The sequence below is a fragment of the Notamacropus eugenii genome, chromosome 2 (assembly GCF_028372415.1).
Source record: "Notamacropus eugenii isolate mMacEug1 chromosome 2, mMacEug1.pri_v2, whole genome shotgun sequence".
Taxonomy (NCBI): domain Eukaryota; kingdom Metazoa; phylum Chordata; class Mammalia; order Diprotodontia; family Macropodidae; genus Notamacropus; species Notamacropus eugenii.
In genome coordinates, this window is record NC_092873.1 from 132,553,396 (window position 1) to 132,566,109 (window position 12,714).

Genomic DNA, 12,714 nt, shown 5'->3' on the forward strand with positions numbered 1-12,714 from the left:
CTCTATTTCATTGAAAGACCATTTTTTCTACTTAAGTATTATACTCAGTTTTGCTGGGTAGGTGATTCTTGGTTTTAGTCCTAGTTCCTTTGACTTCTGGAATATCCTATTCCATTCCCTTTGATCCCTTAATGTAGAGGGTGCTAGATCTTGTGTTATCCTGAATGTATTTTCACAATACTTGAATTGTTTCTTTCTAGCTGCTTGCAATATTTTCTCTTTCACCTGGGAATTCTGGAATTTGGCCACAATGTTCCTAGGAGTTTCTCTTTTTGGATCTCTTTCATGCGGTGTTCTGCGGATTCCTTGAATATTTATTTTGCCCTCTGGTTCTAGAATCTCAGGGCAGTTTTCCTTGATAATTTCATGGAAGATGATGTCTAGGCTCTTCTTTTGATCATGGTTTTCAGGTAGTCCCAGAATTTTTACATTGTCTCTCCTGATTCTATTTTCCAGGTCAGTTGCTTTTCCAATAAGATATTTCACACTATCTTCCATTTTTTGAATCTTCTCTCTATGTTCTGTGATATCTGTCTTTCTCATAAAGTCCTTAGCGTCCATCTGTACCATTCCAGTTTTGAAAGATCTATTTTCTTCAGTGAGCTTTTGAATCTCCTTTTCCATTTGGCTAATTCTGCTTTTGAAAGCATTCTTCTCCTCATTGGCTTTTTGAACCTCTTTTGCCAATTGAGTTAGGCTAGTTTTCAAGGTGTTAATTTCTTCACCATTTTTTTGGTTCTCCTTTAGCAGGGAGCTGATCTGCTTTTCATGCTTTTCTTTCATCCCTCTCATTTCTCTTCCCAGTTTTTCCTCCACCTCTCTAACTTGATTTTCCAAATTCTTTTTGAGCTCTTCCATGGCCTGAGCCCATTGGGTGGGCTGGGGCACAGAATCCTTGATTTCTGTGTCTTTGCCTGATGGTAAGCATTGTTCTTCCTCATCAGAAAGGAAGGAAGGAAGTGTCTTTTCTCCGAGAAAGTACCCTTCAATAGTTTTATTTCTTTTCCCTTTTCTGGGCATTCTCCCCAGCCAGTGACTTGACCTCTGAATATTCTCCTCACACCCACCTCACCTCCTGATCCTCCCAGCCAAAGTTTGTGGTCTGAGATTCAAATGCTGCTTCCAGCCTTAGGGCTTTTGGCGGGGGCAGGGCTGCTATTCAGTGTGAGAATTAAGTTCAGATGGTCAGGTCGGGGCAGGGCCGCCTCTCAGGCACCGTTCCCTCGGGGTGTTTATGCACAGACCTTCCACAATGGATCCAGGCTCCCGCTCACTTGGGGAGCCCCTGTCTGCAGCCGCCTCTCAGCTTCTATCTCCCGGGGGGGCCCAAGCCATGGGGGCACCCCACTCCCCTCTCGACCCGCCAAAGTGACTCTGTCACCGACCCTTGTCACCTGTGGGTGGGGCGGCTTGTGCCACCGCTGGATATCCCGTCCCTGAAGCCTGCTCGGATCTGTACCTCTCGGAGCCGCGGCTGCCGCAGGTCTGGGCTGGGCTGGGCTCCGCGTCTGCAGCGCGATGGACCTTTTGCGAGAGGTTTGCAGGTCCCTCTGTGGGTGGAGGGACCCACGTGGCCGCTGGAGATCCCATCTCTGTAGCCTGCTCGAATCTTTTCCTCATGGTGTCGTGGCTGCTGCAGGGCTGCACTCAGCTCCCAGTCCCGGTGCCCAGTCCACAGCGTGAAGGACCCCCCGCGAGAGGTTTGCAGGTCTCTCCGGAACAGAAATCTCCCTCGCTCCAATATTCTGTGGCCTCTGGGTGCAGAATTCGCCGTGAGTTACTCCCCTCTAGCCGTTCTGTGGGTTGTGGGTTCGGAGCTATGTGTATGTGCGTCTTTCTACTCCACCATCTTGGCTCCGCCCCCAAGGAGTTCTATTCTTAAGGGAATTTTGTGCCTCTTTAAACATTAGGCCAATTCTGTTCTTTAAGTCATTATTTTCTTCAACTTCTTTTGCTTCTTTTATCAAGTTGATAACTTTCTTTTCACAGTTTTCTGCTATCCCTCTCATTTCTTTTCTCACTTTTTCTTCTTCACCTCTTATTTTTTTCACTCTTCTAGTAATTCCAGCAATTCTTCTTGGACTTGTGTCCAATTAACATTTTTGGAACCTTTTTTTTAATAGCTGGTTTCAAGTTATCTTCTTCTGAGTTTGGGCTTTAGTCTTCCCTACCACTATAGTAATTTATGGTCAAGTTATTTTTATTGTTTTCTTAATTTTTTTCTAGTCTATTTCTTGATTTTAAATTTTATGTTAACGTAAGGCTCTGTTCACCTGGAGAGACACTGTCTCAAACTTCTGGGACTGATATTTTCAGAGGTATTTCTGGGTTCTGCAATTTTTTCATTCTTCAAAGGTGATATGATCTGACTAGAACTGTGATCTCAGCTATCCTTCTCTGTACTCTTTTTTTTTTACCCAGGAAGAGCCCTTATTTCTATGGAGCCTCAACTTCTAGCACTCCTCTCTGACCTGGAACTGTATCCAGGGCCCCCACTCTCCTGTGACCAAGTACAAATTTTCCTCTGTACCCTGGAGCTGTGACCTAGTACTTTATATTGGCAACAAATTTGCCAGTCACCAAAATCTACTCCTAGTATCAGCAACAAATCCCCTATAATATTTTTTTCTGACTGTCTGATCCTCTCACTGTCTCTGAGCTAAAAACTCTGAAAAGTACTCCTAGAGTCTCCTTCAACATCTACTGCTAATTCTTCTGTTCCCTGTGCTCTGGTGTAGCCCCTTCACTAGTGTCACAGACTTCTTCTGTCAACCTCCTAATGTCAAGAATAAACTATAAAATAAATGAGATTATGGATTTTATGTAAAGTTGCAGATGGAATTAGAATTATTCTGAAAATCTAGCTCTTTGAAATTATTAGAATCCCTTTCATCTAAATTTAACCAACATGTTGATTTGCTAGGTGATAACCTAATTCTATTCACCAAAAAGGATCAGTTTTTTGAAAATCAAATGCTGACCTTGGTGATTATATACACTCTACTTTAATGAGGGGAGAATGTTCAATCTCACTATCATTCTCAAAGAGTGGATGATTTTCAACTTCTAAATCCACTTCTCACTATTTGACCAATATTTCTAATTAGTTTAAAAGGTATAGTTAGTGAAGATTTTCCCAAAGAGAATAAAAATGAGGTCTCTTACCTTGTCTTCCTCAAATGCTATACTTCACTGATACTTAGTCATGTAGCTGGAATAATAAAGTCAGTACCCCTATGCAAACAGGTAACAACAATCTTCTAATTTTTTCACTGAAATAATAGAAGTAATAAAATTAATCATATTATAATATACACTGCATGGATAACTAATTATAACCTCTTTTAAGCGCAGCATACCTATATAGTAGATAGTCATTTTCTGAATACAAGAGATTCAGGAAAGGTATAGTTCCATTGTTTCATTTGCTAGCGCTCACTCCTTCTGTAATAGGCTAACGAAGCACAGGAAATATAGCACACTTCACAAATCATGTTCAACTGATTATGTCTGGTAATGACATTGGATATAGGATTCAGAAAACTCTGGAACAGTGTCTTACTTAATCCTCATTGCATATAGTGTTCTTAGTTAAGTAGTGTACTTAATATTTAATAATGTCCTTATAACCAGGATTTATTTGTTTGATATCCTATCATTGACAGAGACCTCAGACTGCATCACACTGTACCTCTTTCATTACTCAGAGAACAGATGGAGAAGACTCAAATAAACACCCGATCAAAGACAATCTGCTACCACCATCCTGACCTTTTGTATCTTGGTCATGAGAACTTCAGTTCCTTTTCAAGTAGCCATCAGAGTATTGTCACATCCCCTCTGTCACTTTAGTGCTCTCTCTCTCTCTCTCTCTCTCTCTCGCTCTCTCTCTTTCTCTCTCTCTCTTTTTGACTATATGGTCTCATGGATGTACCCAACATGAAAAACACTTGCAGTTGCCAATTTTAGTTGTTATTTAGTCTTTTCAGTCTTGCCTGGCTCTCTGCGACACCATTTGGGGTTTTCTTAACAAATATACAGGAGTGGTTTGCCATTTCCTTCTCCAGTTCATTTTACAGATGAGTAAACTGAAGCAAAGAGGGTTAAGTGATTTCCCCAGGATCACCCAGCTAGCTAGCATCTTAGACTGGATCTAACTTAGGTCTTGTTGACTTCAGGTAAGCTAGTCTATTCACTATACCACCTAATTGTCAAATGGGGCATAGTTATATATTTTTTGATAACATAAAGTTGTCTTTTTTATAAAACCTGTTTACAGAATGTTTTAGGGATTATATTTAATCATTACAAAATCAGTACGAGGTAGATAATGTAAATACTACTATCCATATATTAGAAATGCTCAAATAGATGATTAAAGAACTTTATCAAAATCCATATATAGGGCTCATGGGAGGGGCGGCGGTGGAGGGTGATTCGGCGTAGGGACCTCTCGCCCCGTTACAAAATGTCCCCGGTTCGGTGCACCTCCGGGAGATCGCGAGCAGAAGAGAAGCCCAGGACTCCGCGGGCCGCGAGGAGGCGGAGCGGCCCCGCGCTCGTACGGTCCTCTAGCTGCGAGCCCTTCGGCGCGTGAGGGGAGCGCCCATCGTGGCCCTTCACAGAAAGGGCCGGGCCATGGCGGAAGAGCGGCTCGACAGCCTGGAGGGCTGGGTGGGCGTCAGGGAGAACTTGTTCTCGGAGCCCGAGCGGCCTAATCTGCTCTTCATGGTGGCCTGGAACGAGCCCGAGGCCAAGTTCGCCGTGACCTGTCACAACCGGTCCCTGCAGCAGCGGCTGCGGCAGCGGCGGCACCGCAAGGGCCTCGGCCCGGCCCCGGGGTGCAGCGGCGCCCCGGGCGAGGCGGAGGAGGCCGAGGCGGAGGCGTATGGACCGCTCGGCTGGGCCGGCCTCTTCTCCGTGGCCGAGCTGCAGGGCGTGCACCGTCAGCTGACCGCCGTGAGCCCGCAGCTGGAGGCCTGCTTCCCCGCGCTGCCCCCCGAGCTCGGCCCGGGCCTATGGGCGCTCCTCTTCCCGGCCGGGCCGGTGCACGACAAGGAGGTCCTGCAGGAGCGCTGCCGCCAGCTGGAGCTCTACCTGGGTGCCGCGGCTGACAGGTGCGGAGCCAGGATGCTGCTGGACTCGACTTCCGGAAGAAGAGCCTGCAGGGGCACGTGGGCCGGGCCAAGGAGTGGCTCCTGCGGATTATTCACAGGCATAAAAATGCTGACAAGATGATAGAGTTAATGAAAATTTATGAAGAAGAAGATGAAGCTTACCAGGAATTAGTTACTGTGGCAACAAACTTCTACCAATATTTGCTGCAACCATTCAGAGATATGCGAGAGCTTGCAACATTGTACAAGCTAGAAATTTCAATGTCGTTGGAGTTTGACGAATTGGGCCCTAAAAGAATAGAGGCATTTCAGAAAGTGGCCAAAGAATGGACCAGACAGGCTGAAGAAGCTGTGACATCTATTGAGGACATCACTATGAAGTATTTTAAGGAAACAGGAAATGCACTGGCTATAATGCAGAAACAGATGGAGCAGGATGAGGAAGGATTTGGCCAAGCCACCTGGGCCTTAGCTGCTCCCAGACTTGAAAAACTGAAGTAGATGTTAGCAAGAGAGACTCTACAACACAGGAGAGCAAAAGAACTATGCTTGAATCGAAAAAGAGTTGAAATTAAAAAGAAGGTAGAAGGTCTTTCTGAAACAGAGAAAAACATTGATGTGGTAGATGAACTAGAAATGCAGTATTATGAAGTTCAACTTGAGTTGTATGAAGTTCAGCTTGAGATATTGAAGTTTGAAGAGATACTGCTTATTACAGAGCTAGACACTGTAAGACGACTCATAAAAGAAAAACAGGATGAAGTTGTTTATTATGATACATGTGAAAGTCCTGAGGAACTTAAAGTTGTTGATCGTCTAGCGGGACAACAGGATTCCCAGATTTCAGAAATGAAGACACTCAAGCGACAATCCCAGCAGCTCGAATCCAAGCGAGGGACCATCTGTGCAAGGAGAGCCTATTTGAGGAATAAGAAAGATCAGTGCAAGGAAAGTCATCATCACAAACTACAGCAGGCACAGGAGAACGTGAAGCAGTTTCATCAGCATCATCGTGTTCAGATGAAAAGAAACAAGAGAAAAGAAGAAAAGGAAAAACAAGAATGGATAAGCCAAGAACGACAGAAAACACTTCAACGCCTAAAATCGTTTAAAGAGAAACGTCCACTTCAGTTTGTGCTTAAAACATCTTCTTCAAAACCAGTTAGTCCAAAATTGCCTAAAGATATTTCCCAGAAAATCTCATCACCAGCTTCTCAATGGCTATCAATAGTCCATTTATCTTCTGAGCAAACAAGAAACACTCCTTCATCCAAAGTTGGAGGTTTGAAAACATCTAAATGTAAAAATGGTCCTGGAAATATCCCTATTCAGATTTTGGTTCCATCTAGAGACCCACCACATCCAGAACCCAGCAAAGAACTAATGTCACCACCAGCACCACCGCCTCCTCCTCCCCCACCACCTCTCCCACCACCTCTGCCACCACCTCTTCCTTCCTCACCACTTTCATCTCTGCCTGCACACTTGATAACACCTCTGAAGGATGATGGTCAGCCACTTCCCTTGGTCTGTGAATCAACTGCTGGAAGATTATATGATCCCTCTAAAAGTTCTTTCAACCTCTGTACAAGAACTATGGATAAGGTTTTGGCTTCTTTAAAGCATGGTGAAATGCTTCACCACAAAGGAGACAGGCCCACTCCAGGAACATCAGTCCGAGATAGCATTCTGGCTGCTATAAAGCAAGGGGTTAAATTGAAGAAGGTTCATCAAGAGCCCATCACAAACGTCAACAAAGAGTTACCCAATGAGCTGGAGAGAAGCATCAAGGCAGCTCTCCAGAGAATTAAGAGAGTGTCTGCAGACTCTGAGGAGGATGACAGTGGAGAGCAGAATAACACAGAATGGGACAGTTAACCTCATTTGTTGAGGCCGGAGGTTTGCTGGAATAACGAACGAGTTCTCAGGATAAAGCAGTATAGGCACATGGGGACTTCTGAAAAGCTTTATGTACTCAGGGAAGGACAGCTTCCATAATTATGCACGAGAACCACATTGCAAGGGTTTTCATTATTTTCATTCTTATTGAAATAGAGTATGCATGATTTTTTAATCTTTTCATTCACAGATCAACCAAAGAACCATTAGATTACATTTCATGGGTGAAGTTTCTGAACAGCCCCGAGAAAAAGAAAAAACACACACACACACACACACACACATTCAGGATACGTATCTGGTATATTTTACCACAAAATAAATTTGAAAAGTATAAACTTTTCTCAAATACTTTGAATGATGAAACAAACAAGGTGTTCCTCCCCTCCCCCAATCTAACTGTGTGCACTTTAAAAATGACAGGAGAGAGGAGGAGAATTAAGTTTAAAGAAACTGGCAGACATTGTTGGCACAAGAGACTAGTATTTATCCATTAAGCCACATGTGGTGTATTACACTGATTCTGGAGGGCATTTCACATCAGAAAAGTAAACATTACCATTTTACCTTACTGGTGAGGGAAGAGGAGTTTTTTTGGAGGTATTGGACAGTTTTTGTTATAGTTCAGAAATAGTGCAGCTACAAAATTGAAATGATTGTGTTTATCAACATTTTAATTTGTTAAAACTGAGTAATTTATTATAAGTAACCAGAGCAATTTGATGGCACTTGGGGAAACATTTTAAATATAAAGATAATTTATTTTATATTCTCTAGCATATCTGTGCACAGAACTGTTTTCAGTACCTCAGTGTTACATTTATGGGGAATGAAAAGCTTACAATACCATAACTGATATAATTTTGAAATATCTGGCTATTCATTCTTTAACATTTCCAGTGTAAAACTGGAAGAATATGAGGTTTAAGATTCAACAGGATTTTAACTGAGCCTTTATTTGGCATGTACAATTTTATTGGGGGGACAATTTTAAATCATGTAGTTTATGTGGGTGGGAAACATTTCCTCTCAGGAAATGGCTGGTCTTGGAAATCATGTTCCCCTTTCCTGGTATCTAAACATTATTATAAAATGAGGAAATGCATCCTGGCTACCCCATTAAACACCTTATTTTTGTCTGTGGGGGATGGATGTCCTAGTGATAGGTAGAATTTGGCTCACACAGTTTTTTACTGTGTTGAAAAAGTTTACTATTTAAAGACATTTTATATGAAAAAGTTGGATTTCATATATTTTTGGTGTTTAATATAGTAACATTTGGTTAAGTGTAAGTAATTTAAAATGGAATGTTGACAAGTGCCTGTTTGTTTTGGGGGAGAAAATGTGGTGCCTTGGTCATCAATTTTATACTTGGTTATAGGATGATAGAGCTTTCTATGTTTTGTAACAAAGACAAGATTGAAATTAAAATGTTTTAACAATGAAGCAGAAAAAAAAAATCTATATACACTGCAAGTTGCAGAGCCAGAACTGAATCCATGCATCCTGATTACAAGTCATTTACTCTTTTCCAAAACTTTATTATTGTTTTAAAAATCATAGTGCAACTTACAATTATTATAATCTCTTCTGGTTAGAATTTTTCCTAGAATATCTTCTCTGCATTGTACTCCTATCTGTCTTTTCTGGGGCTACAGAACATCAAAGATTAATTCTCAAATTCAACATAGAGATTTACCTTTCAAGTACCTAAGTATTCCTCTCAGAGTTAATTTTAAGTGGGCTATTCATATCTGCAATTGTATTGAACCAGCAAGATCAGTCTTTCAAAGACTATTCAGACCCTCTTTTTGACAATAATTGATTGCATTCTAAAATTCATAAGGAAATAACATTTCTCTACCCAGAATTCTTGTCTATGACTTCTACATTTTTTGATTAGGGAGGATTGGGAAGGAATTATAAGCAGAAGGCATTTGCTGTTGTCTCTTCTGTTCCCTTCTGTCTTTGGTGACTCACAGTTATATGAATGATTCACATACCACACAATGAGTAAATTCTGTTCTAACTTCCTTAGCTTCTGCTGGGAAACCTGAACTGTCATTCAATTTGTCCTACTGAACTCTTACTCAAACCTGCTTTCTTTAAACATAACAAAACTTATTAAAACCCTTTCAAAACATATGAGGTATGCTTTATGGATTCATTTACAATGGGTAAGAGAAAATAATACTTTGAAATATTAGGGCAAGGAAGATACCACATGTTTATTTCTTCAGAAAAATTTACTTTTTCCAAAATAATTATGAGAACAATCTGGGAAGTAAAAATAGCTCTTATTTATGTAATAGTTTAAAGTATTCACATGTCTTTGTTTGAATTATCCCATTTGATCCTCAAAAGTACCCTGCTTTGTAGGTGCTACTATTTTGCATTGTTAAGAGGATTTTCCCCAAACAGGGACAAGGCCTCAAAGTAAAATCAGTATCTGTAGTGAAAGCTAGAGTGAGAATTCATGTATCCAATAAACACTGAATAACTAATATTCATTAGACATAATGGGTGATAGAACCAAATTGATGTTCTTACATTCTGGCCTAATTTTGACATGTTAATGGAATATTTTGTATGGAGATTAGATTTTCCTTGGAGTAATTTGGCTGCAGTGATTGCTATCCCATAACTGTACCATTTGCACCAAACTTCATCTGTTTAAGGTTGAAGCAGTTTTCTCTGGGTGGTAATAGTAGTTCCAATGCTTTCCACCTGTGTCACTTTGAAACATTAGCTCTACTCCTCAGTCTTTTCATCTGAGGGAACTGAACTAGACAGCCCTTAGCATCATGTTCAGTTAAGTTTTTGTATGATTCTGTTAATTCTTCCCTTGATTTAACTTGAAAAGAACATCCACTCAGCTCAACCTTTTAAATCAAACAGAAATAATGTACTCAATAAAGTTTTAGTAAAAAAGTACTATGTGATATTGGAAGGCTCTGGAAAAAGAAAGGACTCTGGTTAACTGATTTTGTTCTCAAGTGAGGTTTAACAAACATTTTTTTCTTAATTCCTTTAATGATGAAGCACAGTTAATTTTGCACAGAGATGGTTTTGAAGACCAAAGATATGGGTTCAAGTTTCAGCACTGCCACACTTGGCTAGCTCATTGAGAACATTCCACCTGTCAAGTGTTCATTTTCCCTCTTCCGTAAATGAAGAAATGAAACATAGACTCTAAAATTCTTTCGCATTCTCCTATGTTTCAGTGAAAATCTTTCTTACTTATGAAAGCCTTTTCTTGCCTTAGAAAATATAGGAAGGGTAGTTTAATATTTGATGATTCATGATGTTACAATTCAAGGATTCTGAGCTTTTGTTTTGTTTTTACTCGTGGCACTGTATTCTTTGCACTGAGAAATTAAAGCCTATGGTCTACTTAATTTGGCAACATTGTAAAAGAGTCAAGAGACTCACACATATGCGTCTTTCTTAATAACTGAGGGCAGCTTCATGGTACAATGGATGTAATGTTTGACCTGGTATCAGAAAGATGAGTTCAAATCCAGTTTCATACACTTGGTCATTGTATGATCATGGGTGAGTCCTTTAACTTCTGAGTGTTTCAGTTTCTTCGATATAAAATGGGAACAATAATAGCACCTACTAGGATCAAATGATATAATAATTACAAAGCACTTAGCACAGCATTTGGCGTATAGAAGTTGTCTACTATGTGTGTTGTTCCGTCCTTTCCAATAAGCTCAAATATTGTGGTGGTTGTGAATTCGAGACGTGACTTGTTTACATCACTCTCTGTCCCTCCCTTCTCTCTCTCTCTCACTCTCTGTCTCTCTGTCTCTCTGTCTCTGTCTCTGTCTCTCTCTCTCTCTCTTTCTCTCTCTCTCTCTCCATCCATCCATTTCTTATATAAATGCAAGTGCTTTTGTTCATTTGTTTGATTTACAATCACCTAAATGTTATCTTTAGCATTCTATATATGATGGGAAGTTAAAATTAATAATAAACAGAATTATTTATAAATATTCTTTTATCTTCAATAATGTTTACATTTTCTAGCAACATTATTGTGCTGCATCACAACTGTTGAAAAACACTGCTAGAATGCAAAAGAGTCTCTATTTTGAGAACAACTGCCTATTAGACAGTACCACTGATTTAGATATAGGGATTGTAGTATGTCTGAACCAATCTGTGCATTGCTGGATGATTTTAACCTGAAGAGGATTCCATTATTAATGAATTCTTACTTAGGTTCTTCCATATTATCAGAAGTTTCAGATGTCATGCTCACTTCCCTTTAGGATGACTCTTTGGCCTGTTGCAATTTCAAACTGAGTGCCTTACTCCCATGTCAATTGCTGTTCCCTCTTCTCCCTTATTGACTACTACTTCTTTACTCATTATCTTCCCCCATTAGAACATAAGCTCCTTGTGAGCATAGAACATCTTGTTCTCTTGGTTTTGTTTCTATCCCAGAACTTATAGCATAGAATATAAGAAAAATAAAAGATCTACATCGACCCAGTTAGCTAGCTAGTTTTTATTTATCTACAATACTAAAACACACTCAGCATCAACTTGGTAATACCGGTTTATTTTATGAGCTTTTATCATTTTCCTTTAAAAGTGGAATAAATAATAATAATCTAGTTAATGAAGTTTTAGGCTATGTTGCATTTGGGTTAAGAGAGGTTTTATCAGAGTGAGCTTGTTCTTAATTACAATTATTCTTACAATATCATTTCTGTAGGTCATATTTTCTTCCACTGTTAATATTTTCTTTATTGATTTATTTTCAAAGTCTTTGAGTTTTCTTCTCCCCTAATTTTTTTTGGTAATTTTGGTCTTGTGCCTCACTTTTTATTTTCCCCTACTACATACTTTCTGACTCTTCCTTCTGAGTGTTGTTTCCTTGGGGGCTGGATTTCAAAGCATTGCTAGTCTCTTCTCATGCTGGGAAATTCACTTTTCACCAGACAAGATTTTTGTTCAAAGTGACTTTGAGGGGTTCCATGTGGAGGTTGATTTCTTTCCATCAGGCTTAGTGGATCGCCACCCAGCACTGTCCACACACTATGTCTTGTTTCACTCCCCCTATTCCTCAATTCTTTCTTAGCACCAGTTGTACAGACCTGGTACTAATATGAGACTAGTGCTATGGGGTTGAATTCCATAGTTTTTGCCAGCAAAAGTTTGAGGAGAATTTCAAGGATATTCAGAGTTTGAGCTTTATTTCAAAGCTAAATACACACTCTGCCTCTTTGACTCTGATCTTCCTGCACAAAATCTTGTAGCACAGAAAGCTACCAGGGCACTGCCATGGTCCTAGTAAATATTTGCAGCCTCAAGCCTGGATCTCATTGCTCTTGAAAAAGACAGTGAGACCAGGATGAAGAGGTGGTCTTTGCAAACCTGTAGGTTGACACTTAGGTCAGCTATTGTGTCCTCACTGTTGGAAGTATAGTCAGTGTGGGAGATGATAGGCATCCCTTAATGTTTTTGTTGTTTATGTTTGTTTCCTTTTTCCTGTATTCTTTTGAATTCTGGGTGCTCTAGATGACAGAGACTAGAGAAGTTGATTTATGTTTGGCATATAATGTCTGCTATGTAGAAATATGAGTCTTCATGTGGATCAGAGAAAATATTTTGTTAATCTTTTTTCTGACATAAAGCAACAGTTTATTTTCCCCACAGAGAAAAGGGAAAACTGAACAAAAAT

At 40.2% G+C, this 12,714-nt stretch overlaps 1 pseudogene; it reads left to right on the forward strand.

The window, feature by feature from the left end:
• Positions 1-4,638: 4,638 nt before the first annotated feature.
• On the forward strand, positions 4,639-8,163 carry LOC140526380 (WASP homolog-associated protein with actin, membranes and microtubules pseudogene; annotated as a pseudogene).
• Positions 8,164-12,714: the final 4,551 nt, after the last annotated feature.